The sequence below is a fragment of the Nannobrachium achirus genome, assembly GCF_963921795.1.
Source record: "Nannobrachium achirus genome assembly, chromosome: 7".
In the NCBI taxonomy this organism is placed as follows: Eukaryota; Metazoa; Chordata; class Actinopteri; order Myctophiformes; family Myctophidae; genus Nannobrachium; species Nannobrachium achirus.
In genome coordinates, this window is record NC_137816.1 from 36,892,765 (window position 1) to 36,911,734 (window position 18,970).

An 18,970-nucleotide genomic window follows, 5' to 3' on the forward strand; every position below is an offset into this window, starting at 1 on the left:
TTGTTTTATAAAAAAAGTTACATAGTACAACTTTAACCATGATAGATTCAATGAAAACAACTGTCCTTTTTCTGGTGACTCCTAACAAGGCCGTGTTTTTCAGATATTTTTTTTCATTTATTTATTATAATCATGTATTTAATAATTTTCATTTCCCCAAACAAAAACTTTTCTGGGTGTTCCCAAAAGCCTGATTAGACGATAAAATGACAAAAAAGTTTTTTTGAAAGTCAAATATCCCTATAAGAGTCATTTCAGAAGCCGAATGGACCTTCTGTATGTTTTTGTTTGTTCCTAATACCTGGAACTGAGCTGGATGCCAGGCGGTTAGAGTTAGACAATTGGCGCTGTGGGCAGGCAGACAGTGTCCAGGCCCAGACAGCGGGGCTGTGGGGCACCTGCTTTTGGTCAAGGGGAGGTGAGGCATGGAGTGGAACAAACCTTCAACAGGTGATAGAGCAGCCATGCATGACTGTCCATCTGTGCTGACCACAATGGGCAAAGTGTGGCCTCCTTTATCCTTATACCCCTAACAACTGGTCCTGAGCAGGCACGTGCACACATAGACATCAAAGGGGGCTTGAGCCCCTGCCCTTTTATCCGTCTGTAAAAAAAGTGCCCTCAGACCATAAATGCAGTTTTTACTATGGTGAAAGAAATGCAGATGCCCTCTTTCCATGCCATACCTGAAGGTAGCATTCAAGAGAATTGCCTTGTCCACACTCTCCTGAACTTAAATGCAGCATCTTATGTTAAAAGAATTCCCATCTCTCTGTGTAGAAATCCATGCCGTTACGCCACATCTCCAGTATTCACTTGATTAGAAATGTCAGCCCCTGCCTCTCTAACATTCCCTGCACGTCCCTGGTCCTGAGTCTGTCTTGGGGTCCAGATCATCTTGGGGCCACAATCAGCAGTCGGCAGCTGTCGAGGTTCGATGCATGATGTGGGTAGTGTTTGACCGAGGCAGTGACACAGCTGTTGTAGGACAGCTGATCTAAGAAACAGAGTCGCTGTATGTGGCTCCCTATACTCTACACCAGTTGCTATCAACACAATTTCGTTTGTAGAATGTTTAATTGGCTCAAGCCAATGTACACCAAGCCAACAGCTACCGGACAAGTGTGTTTCTAAATGTCAGATATACTGTTGGGGAGCTTGAGTCCCCAATGTGCACAACGCAGAGGCCATTCCTGTTGTTGTCTAAATGATCAGTTTCAGCATTTAAACATTTACTAACGGGGATTTAAAATGCACAGCTCTTTGTTTGATTTAGCAAAGCACCCCACCCCCCCACCCTTTAAAGTACAATTTTGTACTTAAATGTATTGTAAAATTGTGCAAGGGCTCTTGAGCACAGCGTGCTGGGCTGGCATGGCAGCAGCACTGGGAGACGGCAGGGCTGAGAATGTCCATTAGGTCTTATTTATGAGGAGTTGCATGCTGAAGTAATAACATTTCCGCTGTCTGTGCTTTGCGACTGCTGCTGACCTAAAACGGTAATGGTGCAGTGTATCTATCACGCTGCCAATGGGCTGCTCAGCCCCACTACAGTCTACGGCCTAATACACTTCTAATCACATACATATTCAGTAGTTGTAAAGGAGGAGAGCAAGAGCAGGGAACATTCCTTGTAAAATCACGTAATAATAATTATGTATAAGAAGTGTTCTCACAGGATGGAGTGTACAATAATATATAAGAATATGTTTGTTAGATTAAATGCAACTCCTTCTCCATATTTGTAGTAAATGCAAGAAGCAAAGGAACCTTTTTAGAAATTGTGATTAGGGCTGTCATCACGATTATGACATTTTACATGACGATTAATTGTCACTCAAATAATTGCGATTAGCAATTTAATTGTGTTTTGTCATTGACAATTACATTCCTGTTTGGCTTGTAGGCTTTGAAGTTGCACGAGGCAGATATGACACATAACCTAAAATATTGTAATGCAGTGGGAACCATGCATTTATGGACAGTGGTACAGTATACCTAACTCATATGTCATCTCCTTTATGTCTTTTTGAGTGACTCCAGCTACCCCGGTCGCTCTCAGTCACAGTCATACGTTGTTGATGTTATCGTTTGCAGAAGTGCTTTTGTACACACGAACAAAAGGGGAACACTCTGTTTTCCCATAATTCATAACACAATAACAGTGCTACTGCAATTTGTCTCTACAAGCCTTGAAACAGTCAGTAGTCAGTATATCACAATAATTCAACAGGTAGCAAATATATCTCTCTCCCTCTTGATCCCTTTTGATTCTTTCTTTCTCTCTGTCCCTCTGATTCTCTCTTTCTCTCTCTGAGTTTCTCTCTCTTTCTGATTCTTGTCCTTTTAGGAGAGCATTATTTACAGCAACAAACATATAGGTCAAGAGTTTCAACAGGGGGTCCTCAGAGTTACTACAGGGGGTCCTCCGAATCTTTGTGTGTGATAATTCTAATTTTTTATATTAACGATTTGAGCCCTAGCGTCCATATTCTGAGAACTTTAGCCAAAAGTAGCTCACAACTCACAACGCCTCGCGCTGCGAGGCATTGTGAGCTTGTAGATCGGCTATTTTCGGCAGACTAAGTACAGAGTGAAAAGTATTGACAGTTCAAGTGGTTAAATCTCTGAAAACACAAATTGACATGAATCCAAAATACACTGATGATTGTGCTGTCAAACGATTAAACTATATGGAATCTACAAAAAGGTTGTGGGGGTCCCTGCTTCTTCTCTCTCTCAACTAAGGGGTCCTTGGCCTGAAAACATTGAAGACCCCTGATATAGGCTATAGGAAACCCTGTTCTGTTCTGTTCTGTTCCTAACCCAAAACTATTGACTAGGCTATATTGGGATTTATTCTAAAGCAGCCACCCTCACTTTTCCCTGTATATGTATTCTGTGTTCCAACCTCTGGATGGTGTGTGTAGCTTTTTGTATAGAGTGTCACATGAGCTAGATCTCTCCCACCTCCACAAAAGCAGCCATTGATGAAGATTCAGCAGAGCAGAATGCAGTCAGGGGGGCTTAGCATGTTCAAACAGAATGACTGCGATAAGAATAATAAGTCTTTATTTCCTGTCGCTCACAGCGAAACATGGAAGGTCCACAGAGAAAGCTACATCAATAACCCCTCAATGGCCAGGCTTAGGGCAGGCTTAATGCGGGGAAGGGGAACATTAGTGATGTCACATGATTAACTGGAACAATAACGCTTGTTTACACAGCCCAGGTTCTGTGTATTGTTTTTGCGTAACCAGTCACAGAGCCTCTGCTGTGTTTACACAGGTACGTGATTATGAGAAAATTGAATTGCGACCGTTTGTATGTGAACCGTCACAGCTTGTCCGTATTTCTGTCTATAACGCCTGACACTGCAGTGTGGTTCTATGGGTTTGTCGCTCTGATATCACTGTGATGTCAGGGGAACCACTCTTAACAGAATGGGTTTGCCGCTCTGACATCACGCTCTGGCTCCACTGTGATGTCACACTAACAGAATCCCTTTTATGCCCATATATGGAATTTCCTGATGTCATCAATATTAAGCCCATATCTAATAGGACTTCATATGGCAATGTCCATATATGGAGGCCACATCGGCCACATACCACACTAACGGCTGGTTCTACAGACAGGGATCTCCATGTATGGGCATAAAAGGGTATGATGTCAGATGTTATAGACATCCTAGGACTTTCACATAACGAATAATTGAGTAAGCATGTTTGGGCTCCATATACAGTACATGGATCTCCATATAGGGTACCAGGGGTCTCCATATATGGAACTGGTCCGGTATACATCACTGGCCAAGAATTGGCTCGACATCGCATGTCGCTGGGGCGGAACCGTCACAACTTGACCGTATCTCTGTCTGTTTGTCTGTCACCCCTGACATTGTGGTTCCCCTGACACATTACTGTCACATCACAGGTGACATCACAGTGATGTCAGATACTCAGAGCAGCTGGGATCTCCATATACAGTATGGGCGGAAAAGGGATCTCCATATATGGGCATGAAAGGGATTGTATGTATGATGATGTCAGACTACAGAATCCATATATGGCCAAGACAGATGGCACGACCTCGCCCTTTAGGGCGAGGCTTTTCGCCCTTAGGCGTCTTACTGGTATATTATGTGAAGAACAAGTTGTGTTGTTGTGTGACCAGTCAGGCACACTACATATGGTTGCTTTGAGCTCAGAGAGAGAGGCCTTTAAATGGCAACTCTTTGATTGTGGGCTTTTGAGTGGGTTCAAAAGAGGTCAGAGTCCAGTGCGCACTGATATTTAGCAGGGTGATTGAAGTACTTAATGCCAAAGAGGCTAGGAAAGAGCAGGGGGTAAACAGAGCCAGCAGTGGGCCAGTTTGGTGGGGCATTCATCCACTGCTTTATACTCAGCAGGAATGCTGGCTCAGTTAAGGCAATGAACACATCCTTTTTTACTGTAAAGGTTTACCAAAGCACTATAAAGCAAATGCTCTGAATAGCCAAGCAGTTTTATAATGATGAAGGCGAACCGGGATCTATCTCGGTGTCCCCACTAAGGACATTTCATTCCTGTGCCTGTGGTTTGATGCAGGCTGCGTCCAGAGTGTCCAGTCAGGTAGGAAGAGTGTGTCTGGACACTGAGTCCAGAGTCCAGACACACTCAGTGTCCCCTGAGCCTACCTGTCTGGACACTCCAGACTCTGGAGCTTTGCGAGGCGTTGTGAGCATGTAGATCTGCCATTTTCACAATTTCTGCTTCTAATATTTGACAGTTTGGCCAATGTTTAATTTGTCATTTTAGAGGTATTAAAAAGTCCTTAAATTGTCACTTTAGAAATGTGCAGATATACGGTACTCTATACACTTAAACTTTATGTTGGTTTATTTACTGTTGAGTGAGAAAACAATGTTGCACATTAAGTTAATCATCTGGGGACCCCCCCAAATAATTTGGCGACCCCCCTGGAGGTCCCGACCCACAGGTTGAGAACCACTGGTCTGGAGTACAATTCATGTGTACTCGGGTACAGAACGTGTGAAATGTATAAGGCATCCGTACCAAAAGAAGGAAGTGGACTGCTAATCATATAATTTATGTATCACAGTGACACATATTTTACCTGGGTTATACCTTCTGATAGTTCTACTTGATTGTTGACATGAAATAATTATCCTGCTAGTGTTTGAGTAGCGCGAGCGTGAAAAAATAAATAAAAACCCCATCTGTAGCGATCGCTGCAGCTATTGAAGACGAGGGTAAAGATACCAAGGATAAGTCTGTGATGTAACTGTTATTTGGCAGTGCGGGTACATTCGACGGCATACGCTAGAGGCTGCTCATACCAAGAGAAGGAGGATGTGGAGAGAGGGTAACCGTACTCGGGAACGATTCGAATCAATCGGACCCGGTCTGAATCCGCCCTTAGCACTGACCGATGCCAAAGCTTTGTGTCTAATGCCAATTCCGAGTTTGGAGATACTGATGATAGCAAAAAAGTCAAATACTGTCTGACATATCGGTCGGGGCGATATATCGTACCGACGTCTGGCCCGTATGAGATTGACCGTGGTTGATTTCCTGGAAGATATTGATCACTTAGGGTGTTGGCAGTTGAAAAGCATGTGGGAGCGGCTGGCTCATTTGCTCTGCTCGGGCTGTGCTCTTGAAAGTGTTAGATATTTCGTGAGAAAAATGAATCCTTGTGAGTGTGAGGTGATAATGACTTTTCACAGCAGTTCTGAAATGGTTAACGAGGTCCTGTGTTGTTTTGGACTAAAGCACTGCAGTAGCATTTTACTATGCTGCCGGCTTCCCTGGGCGTGAGGACAATGCTCTCCAGTGAACCTTTAAAGGCGGGTGGACACATTGTATTTTCTCGCTCGCTTTGTGTGCTAGGTATTGAATAATTGACCTTTTTGGGTTTGCATGAGCTCATGGGAAAAGTGGGCGTTTCCACGGGAAGTTCATGCCGCTCCCTCCTCCTCTCTTTCTCTTGCTCTCCCTCTCTTTTCACTCCCTCACACTTGTGTTTCTACTATGTACAGTACAAGCATGTGCACAGACCACAATGCAAATTGTAATTTGTCTCTTGGCTCCAGCTTCAGTCTTGGTGTGGATCATTCCAGAGGGCGATATGGGAAACAAATGTGGGGATTAGGGATGGGACGATAAGCTATATTATCGTTTACGTTTATCGTGATAAAAAACACTCACGGTAATTGAAGTTTAATTTATCGTGATATCGTCCTCCGTCGTGCACTGGGATCAATTCACCTTTTATTTGCCGAGCTGCATATCTGGTATACCACTTAAACCCTAAAAGTTACATACTTGATACAGTCTTTTTTTTCACTCTACCAAATCTTTTTGACAAAAAATAGCCGATCTGGTAGATCTTTTTTGGCAAATGTTCCGCCCCAGGATAATGGATGCTTGGGATATTTTGATTATCGCGATAATATCGTAAATCGCGATTTCTTTGGTCACAATAATCGTGATATGACATTTTCATATCGTCCCATCCCTTGTGGGGATTGAGATGTACAGACCGTGCAGCAATGAGCCGTGTGCATCCATCTGCTTAGCGTTAACCTCTGAAGGTGGCAGTTTGCGCGGGGTGATAGCTGATTACCAACAGCTGCTGAGGGTCCGGCCAGCCCCCCGAGGTCGAACCTGCATGACTGCGGAACAGGAAGTTGAACGCATATGCTCCCAATCAAAGTTCACTCAAAGAAACAAAATGGTAAAACTAAAATCCAAGACATACATTTTGTCTTCTAAGGTAGACCTATACATTACAGTAAAGGGGTATCTGTCTAGTGACATACCTTTTATGGGGGCATGTTGTCGGCATAGGTGAAAGAATTGCAGACACTTACAAAAAAATAGTGAAAATTTTGCAGATCTACAAGCTCACAACGCATCGTAATGCGACACAATGTGAGCTTGTAGATCAGATATTTTTACACAATGCCATCAGACAACATAGTTTAAAGCAGGGCTTAAGTTGTTGAAAAACAGTTGACTGAAATGTGTCATTTTCATTTCCAATATAATGCCCAGTTCCTTCCTGGGCTCTGATGATTCATAAGGCTGCAGCTGTGTGACCAGGGGTGTCACAAGGGGGGGGGGGAAGTGGGACTGAGCTACTAGGGCCCAACGTGGAGGGGTCTTAATTATTTTATGCTTTAGCTATTGAAAAATAGCAGATATACAAGCTCACAGCGCGGCACCGATCTGCTGTGTTTTTTAAGCAAACATTTTTGTAACTAACATTTTGCTCTTGGGGGGTCCCTCCCTGGAACTAAATATTTTAAGATGGGGGTCCGTGGCCAAATACATATCATTTTGCGGGTCCTTGACATGAAACATTTTGAGCACCACTGACATAGAAACGTAGGTTTTTAAAAAAACCTTAGAAGGATTTGAAATATTTAAAGACATGCACAAGTTTTCACGATTTTTCAAAAATAGCAGATCTACAAGCTCGCAGCGCAGCACTCGGTGCCGTGCTGTGAGCTTGTATATCTGCTATTTTTCAATAGTTAAAGCACAAAATAATGCGTATCCCAGTCTTAATGGGTTAAAACCCCTCCCCCTATGAAGAACATTCTTGGGGTCCCGCAGTGAATCCTTGTACCCAGGGCCCAGAATTGGTTGTGACACCCCTGTGTGTGACATATCAAGGCCAGTTGTGTGCCAGCGTCTAGGGAGCTTGCTTAGTCGAAGCACGTGCCTCGTAGAGCTCAGCTGTGTGCGGGCATTGTTAAATCTCCTATAAAACGGTGAGCTCTGAAGTTCATGCTCTCAACCTCTTAACACGCATGCTGTTATTAAGATGATAACATTTAAGCCCAGCAATGTCTTTTTTACGTAGCTTAGAGCTACATTATTAACATGGTTATTTCATCTGTATGCTTAAAATCTGATTAAAATCTCATTGGTATGCTTAAAATAAAGCACACTTTTGTTGGCATGCCCAAAATGGTTGTCGTAGCTCACTGTTTTCAGCTGTCAGCTGCAATGTATCCCCTAGGGCTGGGCAATTAACATAAAAATATATCGAAACTGATATTTAGAACCAATAACCGACTTAATCTTGCTCATCTAGGTTATGCAATGCGAAGGTGCGGATTAGCCAACACCAAATTGGGACTCGCTGCTTGCAGCTCCACTCGCTACTCGCAGCTCCACACCCAGCTGCCTAGCATCAGGGCTTTTTGAGTTCTGCAGTTAGTGTTGTTAGCTCCACCGTCGCGCTGCAGTGTGCCTACGTAGTAAGGCTGGGCGATATTAGGAAAATCTTCGATATTCGATAACCTTGTTGAATATCTCAATATCGATATTACTCACGATTAGTAAAAACAATTGCATTATATAGTTTTTAATGTTTTTCTGCTTTAGGTCCACTGCCTGCCTAACCCAGATAATGAATAGCATATCCATGCTTGCACACTGCACAGTACACATAGAATAAAGAAATTAAATGCCTTATTTACATTTTCCAACAATGGTTGTATTGAAATAACCACACCTGGTTACAGATGGACTGCTTTTTTGCATGTGCTACGTGCATTCATAGGGTGTCTATTAATTAATTTGACACATCCACCAATACCTCATTTCAAGCCGTCTTTGTCGATATGTATACCTCGCATGTTGATACCTCGATATCGATAATCTTTCGATATATTGCCCAGCCTTACCACGTAGGGTAGGGTCTTTCCCCTCCTGGCTGTGCCGTGGCGTGGGTAGCCTCCCACAGTAGTATGCTTGCCACCAGTTACGGGTGGCTGACACAGTGCCCAGACAGTCTCACCCTTTTCTCTCTGACCTTGTCTGTGACCCGTGGGAGGCCCCTGTAGAGGTCCACATTTCTGAAGTCATATCATCCACCAAGTGCCATGCATGGCATTCTTGTGTAGACGTCATCCAGGGCCTTTTTCCTGCTGTGCTGTGAGAGTGAACCCCCATGTCTTGGCCCTTATACAGCAGTACTGACTACACTGTAGCCACAGACAGCCAACTGTTGAGGTCATCTCCCATGTCCGGTTTCATCCCATGCAAGGCATTCCAGGCTAGTGCCCCTCCAGCGCTATAGTCACGGTCAGGATTTCGTTTTGGGAGGTACTCTGTGCCTATTCTTCTTGGGGACCAGCGTGAGCCCCAGTGTCTCCTCCCTGCCACTGATAGTGAGTCTCAGCACATGGCCCATTGCTACAAACAAGAAGAGAGCCAGGGTGTCACCCTGTAGCATGCCTGCGAGGATCTCAAACTCAAATATATGTTTTATAAACTAGTGGACTAAATCGATTTGTCTGATTAATCTCTTGTATTATACAATGCTGGCATAGAAAAATTGCCGATCTACAAGCTCACAACACATCGCATTGTGATGCGTTGTGAGCTTGTAGATCTGCTATTTTCACCATTGTGTTTTTAAAATCGTTTATCAATCGCAATCGAGGCAAAGGTTTTAAATAATGGTTCTATTGATTTGAAGTCATATCATCATCCAGCCCTACCTTCTATCTGGCTTCTCGGTGCTTACATCTGGGTTCCAGCCAGGGCTCTGTATTGCTCTGTCAGCAGAACTAGAAGCAGAGGAAGCAGGGGTGACACACCAAACTCTGGGCCCTGGGTGTTTTAACTATTGAAAAATAGCTGATCTACAAGCTCACAGTGCAGTGCGGCACTCTGTGCCGTGCTGTGAGCTTATAGATCTTCTATTTTTGAAAAATCATGAACATTTGTGCAAGTCTTTGAATATTTCAAATCCTTCTAAGGGTTTTTGAAAAACCTATGTTTCTATGTCAGTGGTGCTCAAACCTTTTCATGTGAGGACCCCCAAAATTACATGTATTTGGCCACGGACCCCCATCTCAAAACATTTAGTTCCAGGGACCCCCCAGAAGCAAAGTTTAGCAGATCTACAAGCTCGCAGCGCGGCACCGAGTGTCGCGTTATTTTTCAATAGCTAAAGTATAAAATAATTAAGGCCCCTCCACCTTGGGCCCTAGTAACTAGTAAGTCCCAGTAAGTCCCACTTTCACCCCCCTTGTGACGCCCCTGAGAGGCAGGGATTGGCCAAAGCTTAAGAGGAGAAAGAGGAGGATGAGGCTGGGGGGCGTGTATGCTAGGCTGGGTCTGACAGTGTTGGAATGAGGTGGGATGGGTGGATATGGTAAAGCTGCAGCTGTTGGCAACATTTCTTCTCCAATAATTACATTTCCAGGTGTTGAATCTACATTTTGTAATTAACGGTTGTGCATTTTAAGTTGTTGCCTTGGCTATGGTTCCTCTCATAGGATTCCAGACCAGGGAAACCACTATTTGTTAACTGTGCATCAACATTCTCATAATTTGAATTAAGTAGCCAGGCCTACCCTTTCCTCCTCAACTACAGTATGTGTGCATTTTTTTTTTTTTATCAATTACTTGATTTCTTTTTTTATAGCAAAAACTAGTTTGTGGTGCGGCTAAATAGGTCAGCAACTATCAATCATTTTCTTAAAGGGATCCCTGGCTAATACAACAAATATGCCTTAATACATTATAAATGTCCTCTATAACTACAATGTAAAATTAAAAAGCACCTTAAATATTTTATTTCTTAGCTAATAGCTAATATTTCACTCAATAGGGGAAATGCCTGTCGCAAGTTGATGATGTCATAAAACCATGTGCAATCTATCCCTATGGAATGTATGGCATGCATTTGAAAATAAAAACACACTTCCTATGGTTAATATGAGCATCAAATCAATATTTCAAGTGTGTGTGTGTGTGTGTGTGTGTGTGTGTGTGTGTGTGTGTGTGTGTGTGTGTGTGTGTGTGTGTGTGTGTGTGTGTGTGTGTGTGTGTGTGTGTGTGTGTGTGTGTGTGTGTGTGTGTGTGTGTGTGTTGTTTTGCACATGCATGCCATAAATTCCATAGCGATAGACCACTCACCACACATGGTTTTATGACATCATCAACTTGCGACGGACATTTGATCTACATGCTCACAACGCCTCGCGTTGCGAGGCATTGTGAGCATGTAGATCTGCCATTTTCACAATAGAACCGTGTTATACAAAATTCCTCAACTCTTAGTGCTCGTGGGGGTCCCCAGTTAAAACATGATTATTTCGGGGGTCACGGCCTGAAAAGGTTGAGAACCACTGGCATACCTGTCTTTGGGCATTGCGCATAGGAGTAAGCGACCTGTTATTGAGCTGAATTATTGTTATATAGTCCTGGAAATATTAAATATTCTGGAAAAGTTTTAGAAATTAATTGGTAAAGATGTGTGGGAACCCTGATGGATGGATTACAAAGTGATTATTCTATTAAATTATTGATTATCGATACTTTTCTTTAGTAATGGATTAGTTTGATTGACTTTTGCAAACCTACAGCTAAATCTGTGCAGGGGTCTGTTTATCTGCTCCTACATCGGCTCACACATGTTAAAGTGGCTGCTTCAACCAAACAAGTGGGACAAGAGGCTGAGATAGAAAAGCATCTATATATAGTGTTGCGTAAAACTGCTTGTGTGCGGAGGAAGTGGGTGCATGGTGCGAGGCGAGTATGCCGTTTATTGCACGCCTACACATATCACACCCATCCTTGTTTTCCTTTTAGTTGAGATGAGACTGGCAGACAACGGTTGTAACACAGAGTCAGAGTCTGTTGCATTGTGTGACAATTCTGAGAAGTAGGTTATGGATGTGTACTACTTACCTAAAGCAGTGTTTCTCAAACATTCAAATTTCAAGGTTTCCCCTTAACTCTGACAGTGTACGAATGGAACCAAATGGATTTGGTTCCATTTGTACACTGTCAGAGTTACAGACTTGTACAGGTCAATTTAGACCCACCTATAAGGAGTCCCTGGAATCCACTTTGAGAAACACTGACCCAAAGAATGGCTGAGTGTGCAGTTGACCAAAAATAAATGTATTTGGAACCAGTAACTGACTTAATATTATTACTTGTGTAGGGAAATCGAATAACCAAGAAGCAATTTATTTTTTAACCATTTGTTTTTATTTCTTATTTCTCAAAGAGTCAGCACAAAAAATGTAATGGATGTTTTATAAATTGATTAGACTGATTAACTTGACTTGATCCACCAAGCTTTTTTTTTCTTTTTTCTTCTTCTCTTTTTTGCGTAATATCACCCAGCCCTACTAGGAAGTAAAACTAATTCTATGCTTGGTTCTAGTCAAGTTTGTTTGTAGATAATGTACAAAATGCTACAGTGCATTACTAACTCTAAATGGTAGGACCATGAAATAGAACTAGTAAGACGCCCCTAACACTAGTGTGCGCTGATATGGGAATTCCCAGATATAACAAGGACATAATTAATTTGCAAGTGTCTCTTGGCCATATATGGAATGACTGACATCATAGATGTCTGATTTCATTTCACACTATGTCCATATATGGGCATCTGGCATCATAGACCTCAGACGTCATAGAGCACATGAGGCTTAATGTTGATGACATCAGGGATCTCCATATATGGAACAGGGATTGTATTAGTGTGGTTGCCCTAACGGCATCATCTGAGAATGCCCATATATGGGCATATTGTGTCAGTCTCATTGGTCTATTGGGAATGCCCATATATGGACATATTGTGTCAGTCTCATGTGGTCTGTGACGTCAGACATATATGATGTCAGACGTCAATTTGCAAGTCTATTAGCCATATACTGTATGGAGCATGAAGTGTGACGGACATGAGCTGCATGTTTTCATACTAAATAGCCACAGCTAATAATCCACAGCTTTACTCAGCGACATCTTTGTCCGGATCTGATTGAACACACACACACACACACACACACACACACACACACACACACACACACACACACACACAAACACAGAGAACAGAACAGTACAGCACAGAGAGCCGCACTGCAGCTGAGAATCATCCACTGACCCTCTTTTCATGGTGAACAGGACTCTAATGTTTTCCTTGTGTGACTGTTAATTTGCTGTGTGTGTGTGTGTGTGTGTGTGTGTGTGTGTGTGTGCGACTGTGCGTGTGCGACTGTGCGTGGGTGGGATGTATGGCTGGAATGCTGAGGGGGGAAACTGAGTGACAGGGTTTGGACTTCAGTGGGTAGGTGGGGATGGGGAACATATCCTCTGTGACATCACCCCCCCCACCCAACCCCCCCCCCCCCCCCCTTCCAGGGCTGGACTGGGCCAGCTGCCCTGCTGCAGAGGTGGAGTTTCCTTCCTGCAAAGCTCGCTGTATAGGGCTGAGTGCAGGGGTGTCGCACCAAATTCTGGGCCCTGGCTACTTTAACTATTGAAAAATAGCAGATATACAAGCTCGCAGCGCTGCACCGAGTGCCGTGCTGCGAGCTTGTAGATCTGCTATTTCTGAAAAACACAGACCCCCATCTCAAAATATTTCGTTCCAGGGACCCTCCAGAAGCAAAATTTGAGTTACAAATGTTTGCAAATTACATATATTCAAAGATTTGCACACATTTTCACGACTATTCAAAAAAGCTTGTGAGCTTGTATACCTGCTATTTTCAATAACCAATAACTAATAAAATAATAAAGTATATACAATAATTAAGGCCCCTCCCTCCACCTTGGGCCCTAGTAACTCAGTCCCACTTTTCCCCCCCTTGTGACGCCCCTGGCCCTATGGAAGGCATGGTCGGTCACCCCCCCCTCTCCACTCCCCACTGCAACCGTGCAATCGTACTACTAATTATACTTGGTTGTACCCTGGTGAAATAGTAGTAATACACCGGTAAATAGTAGATATACAAGCTCACAATGCGTCACGTTGTGAGCTTGTATATCTGCGATTTACTGAGCACGACACAGACACGCAACTACAGTAAGTACAAGTCAGGCTTTAGTTGAGGGCCATTCACAACATAAAAGCGCTACAGCAGCTACAACGATAACTATAACTAGGCTATATATATATATATATATATATATATATATATCGTTCACCATATATATCGTTCACCATTGTCTTTGTTATAGTCATGGTGTGGATTTTTAAAACCATATCGTTTTAGTTATCATTACACTTTATAGTGCTTGGTGTGAACGACCATTCATAGTATTTTGTTTTTGTACAGTACACTCTCTTGCTGTGTGTGTGTGTGTGTGTGTCTGTTTGTATTTGTGTGTGTCTGTTTGTATTTGTGTGTGTCTGTTTGTATTTGTGTGTGTCTGTTTGTATTTGTGTCACTACAGTCAGCCGCCATCAGTGGAGCTTATCTTGGCCCAGTGAACGGTGTCAGCTGTCCAGTGTGTTCATGTCAACATGTTCAGTAGTGGTTTGGTTTGGTGGCCTCCGCCTGTGGCTGCTACACCTAGCTGTGCTGTGCTCTGTCAACTAAGACTTCAAATCAATATCACCATTATTTCAAAATGTTTGCCGTGATTATAAAAAAAAAGGGTGAAAGTGCACATCTACAAGAAGATCTACAACTTGCAGATCAGCTAATTTTCACTATTTTTGTACGTCACCATTGCACAACAAAGTATATAATACAGGGTAATTTATTTAGTTTTTGTCGCATTCCTAAGCCAATAATTTGATGACTAGCTGTGGTTCCCTATGGAGACACAAAGAGTATCCTCAAATTATTGGCTTAGGAATGCAACAAACATGAATTCAAGTCTCCATGGGTTTAAGTAATCGATAGTTCACCCCAAAATGATGTTTTTTTCCTATCTCTCCTAACTCTTTAACACAGTGGTTCCCAAGGTGGACTCCAGGGACTCTGTGGGTCCCTTTAGGGGGTCTAAATTGACCCATACAAGTCTGTAACTCTTGGCAGTTTACAAATGGAACCAAATGAACCCGTTAAGGTTCATTTGGTTCCATTTGTACACTGCCAGAGTTAAGCGGAGACATTGAAATTTGAAAGTTTTGAGATATAGTGCTTTAACCTGGTTTAACCTACATAAAGCTATCAGTTATGGCATATTTTGGGTTAAATGCCAGCCCTACTGTGCACTTGGTGTCAGAGGAAGGACACGGTGACTCTGACCTCTGCACAGCCACAGCCCATATCACATTCACTGTAATGACCACATGCTGCCTCTGGGAACAGCGTGGCACGCAGCACGCACTCATCAAAGTCCAACGTTTCTGAACGACTGAACCCAAAGAAAGAACATACTGAATCAACTCGATTAGATGCTTCTAATTTAACAAGGTGAGACTGTTAATGGAACTATTTGCTCTGATTTTGATAAAAAGTAATAGATTTTCAATAATACCGAAAATGCCAGATCTACAAGTTCATGTGACACGTTGTGAGCTTTTTCCTACTTATAAAAAGGGTTTAAATACTATATACTATATATATACAGACACACTGTATACATTATATATACTGTATACATACACTATACAACAACTAAAATGACACAGAGGCATTCACAGCTTGAAAGGTATAACAACGTTATGGGTGTAACAGGTCTAAAATTGGTTAAATCAGTCCAATCAATCCTCCGGATTATTCAATAGAATAATGGCCTAGACCTGATAAAGTGCCAGCAAACATACAAGGCCTAACGTTGTCTCCTTCACAGTCAGCTGCATCTGTTAATGGCACAGTGATGGATGTGTTTCCATTATTGCTGGTAAACTCCATGAGTCAGAGGGTGACCACCACACATGACATAATCCAGGCTCGTGTTGTGTCACACAGTTCCTGTCCTGAGTCATAACGTGCCCAGCAGCCCACTTGTCCTCCTCCCAGACCCCCCCCCCCCCCCTCCTTTCCGTGCCACTCACTCACAGCCTAGGACTGTCACCATCATTTTTGTCATACAAATAATTACGATTAACATGGAATGGAATTGTTTTTTCTTTTTGCATTGAAGATTGAACATCGCCGCCTTTATAGGCCTTTATAGACAACAAGTGGAATCAAAAATAAAATATGTACTCTGGCCAAAACTGGTCATATTTAATAATTTTATTTAGATCAGATTGCATTTAAAATATTACAAATGGTTGATCTACATACAACATCACAGATGCGTAGCATTGAGAGTTGGGAACATTTTCCACTATTTTGGAGAATTTTTGAAAAATGTATGACATTTTTTTTTAAATTGAATTGAAATTATTCTGACGATTATGCAAAAATAATTGCTATCATCTCCAATAATGACCATTAGGTGATTATGTAATAAGTGTGAGCGGCCAGACTCCAGCTCCCAGCGGTGTTGCCTGGCCTTCTTGCTGCTGGCACTGCAAAGCAGCCCATCCATCACAGGAAGCAGCTCTTAGTGAATAGTAGCGCTACGCTGTAAAAACCCTTAACTCCGGGAGTGCACCAACCCCAGAGAGAGTACAAATGGAACCAAATGGACCCATACATTTGTACTCTCCCGGGGTTACGCTAACACTGAGGATTGTACTGTGTGTACAGTTGCTAGCTCCATGGAAGGATGCACATAGCGAGAGAGAGAGAGAGAGAGAGACTGTTAGTTGACAGAATTGGAATAGGAGGTTGCAGTGGAGCTATGAGGCAGACACATAGACATCAAAGGGGGCTTGAGCCCCTGCCCTTTTACCCGTCTGTAAAAAGTGCCCTCTCCAGACCATGAATGCAGTTTTCACTATGGTGAAAGAAATGCAAATTCCTTCTTTCCATGCCATACGAAGGCAGCATTCAAGAGAACTGCTTTGCCCAAACTCTCCTGAACTTGAATGCAGCATCTTATGTTGAAAGAATTGCCCTCAGTGTGTAGAAATCCATGCCGTACGCCACCTCTCCAGTATTGCCTTTTTTTTGTGCTTAGTTTAGTATGGTATTAAGTACCAAAAATAGCCGACCTTCAAGCTCACAACGCGTTGCAGCGGGACACGTTGTGAGCTTGGAGGTCTGCTATTTTCGATATTTTCACCAAAAGGCCCTTTTAGAAATGTCAGACCCTGCCTCTCTAACATTCTCTGCACGTCCCTGATGTGATAAGTTGGTTCCTCAGCTCTCTCTCCTCCTCGGTCTGGGTGTCTGCAGTGACACGCAGGGCAGGGCAGTGCAGTGCAGTAAAGTGCATTCTAGGATACACACACTGTTGGCGTAGTACTGATTAATTATTGAGCAGTGGTGAGTGAAAGTGACACAGCACTGAGGAGAAGCGTGCGTGCATGCTTGCGTGTGTGTGACGTAAGGCATAATATACCATAACAAAAAGCTAGCATAGCGTGGTACAGGGATGTATAATGAAAATGCAGAGACATTTGAGAAAATACGAATGCACTGCAGAGAATGAAAATGTGCACATGTTGTGAATAGGGACGTGATTTGACTGAACTCAATTTTATCTGCATCAACCGTCTGCCTTCTCCCAGTCACAGAAGTAACATCACAGCGCAAGCTGTATTTATACTATTTGAAAATAAATGATATCGCAGACACTCAGTTAAATATTAGAGATATTGGAATAGAACAGTGGTTCTCAAACTTGGGGTCCCCAAATTATTTTGTGGGGTCCCCAGATGATTAGCTTAATGATTTTTTCCCCCTCACTCAATGGTAAACAAACCAACACACAGTATATGTGTATACAGGTTATCTGCACATTTATAAAGTGACAATTTAAGGACTTTCAAGACAAAAAACTGTCAAATATTAAGTAAGCAAGAGGCGAACATTGTGAAAATAGCCGATCTACATGCTCACAACGAGGCGTTGTGAGCATGTAGAGATCTACTATTTTCACAATATTTATCTGTGGCACGGAGTCACATTAAATGTAATACCTACAATTCCAAGTGCTTGTCAGGGTGGGGGTCCCCAGTTCAAATATGTTTTTTTTTGGGGGGGGGGGGGGGGTCACAGCCTAAAAAGGTTTGAGAACCCCTGGAATAGAATATGGCATTGGGCCAGCACCATGCTACTTACTGTAATATTACTTCCGTTGTTCAGGAGACAGAGACCTTTGTTGTTATTTTCTTAGAAGGTCTGTGTTTTAGGGTGTTGGTTTGAACACTGGGCTCAGCTGTCACCACTTAACTAGTCTCTGAGGAGAGAGAGAGGACTACAAAACATGGGAAAAATGTGAAAAATGCATGACTCCTCCTCCTTTCCAACTCCCTGGCCCCACCCTTCCAGTTTTGGTTACCGGGAGACCATTTTGGGCCAGAATGCAAGTCTCAACGGAATGTTCAGGCTTTAGATGTAGGCTAATTGGTGTAACTGTTGAAGCTAATGTGCTAATGCAGGGGTGTTCAACAGGGGGTCTGGGACAGTTACCACAGGGGGTCCTCCAAATCTTTGTGTGATAGAAACCTTTTTTTCCTGAGAACTTTAGCCAAAAATAGCAGATCTACAAGCTCACAACGCCTCACGCTGCGAGGCGTTGTGAGCTTGGTAGATCGTCTATTTTCCTCTAAGAGGTTTGAGGGTAAAAAGAGCAGACTAAGTAAAGACTGAAAGGTCAAGTTTATTAAGTATTGACAGTTCAAGTGGTTAAATATCTGAAAACACAAATTGACATGAATCCAAAATACACTGATGATTGTGCTGTCAAGCGATAAGGAACTATAAGGAATCTATGAAAAGGTTGTGTTGGTCCCTGCTTCATCTCTCTCAACTAAGGGGTCCTTGGCCTGAAAACCTTGAAGACCCCTGTGCTAATGTCTCTTTAGCATGAGTTTGGTATATGAATGTTAATCAGTGACAGCATGAAAAATGATTGACGTTAGGCCATATTTATTTGTTTTTCCTCAGTCTAGTGTGAGCTAGGAGGGCTTGTCATTATTTGCAAATAACTAGTAAGTGCTTCATAATATACTGTGTATCTATATCATACAAAATTAACCACATTAACCCTAGCGTACCTATTCTGGGGAAAACATTTGTAGAAAATAGACCGATCTACAAGCTCACATCGTGGCACGTTGTGACCTGTAGATCAGCAATTATTTTGGTATAGAGGGAAGGGAAAACTGAGGGGACTAGTAT

General features: G+C 42.7%; 1 protein-coding gene across 1 annotated transcript in view; it reads left to right on the top strand.

Annotated features, from left to right (window-relative positions):
• rras2 (RAS related 2) overlaps positions 1 to 18,970 on the top strand; it is a 46,785-nt gene that overhangs the window by 15,456 nt on the left and 12,359 nt on the right. The gene's annotated exons all lie outside the window — the stretch shown is intronic.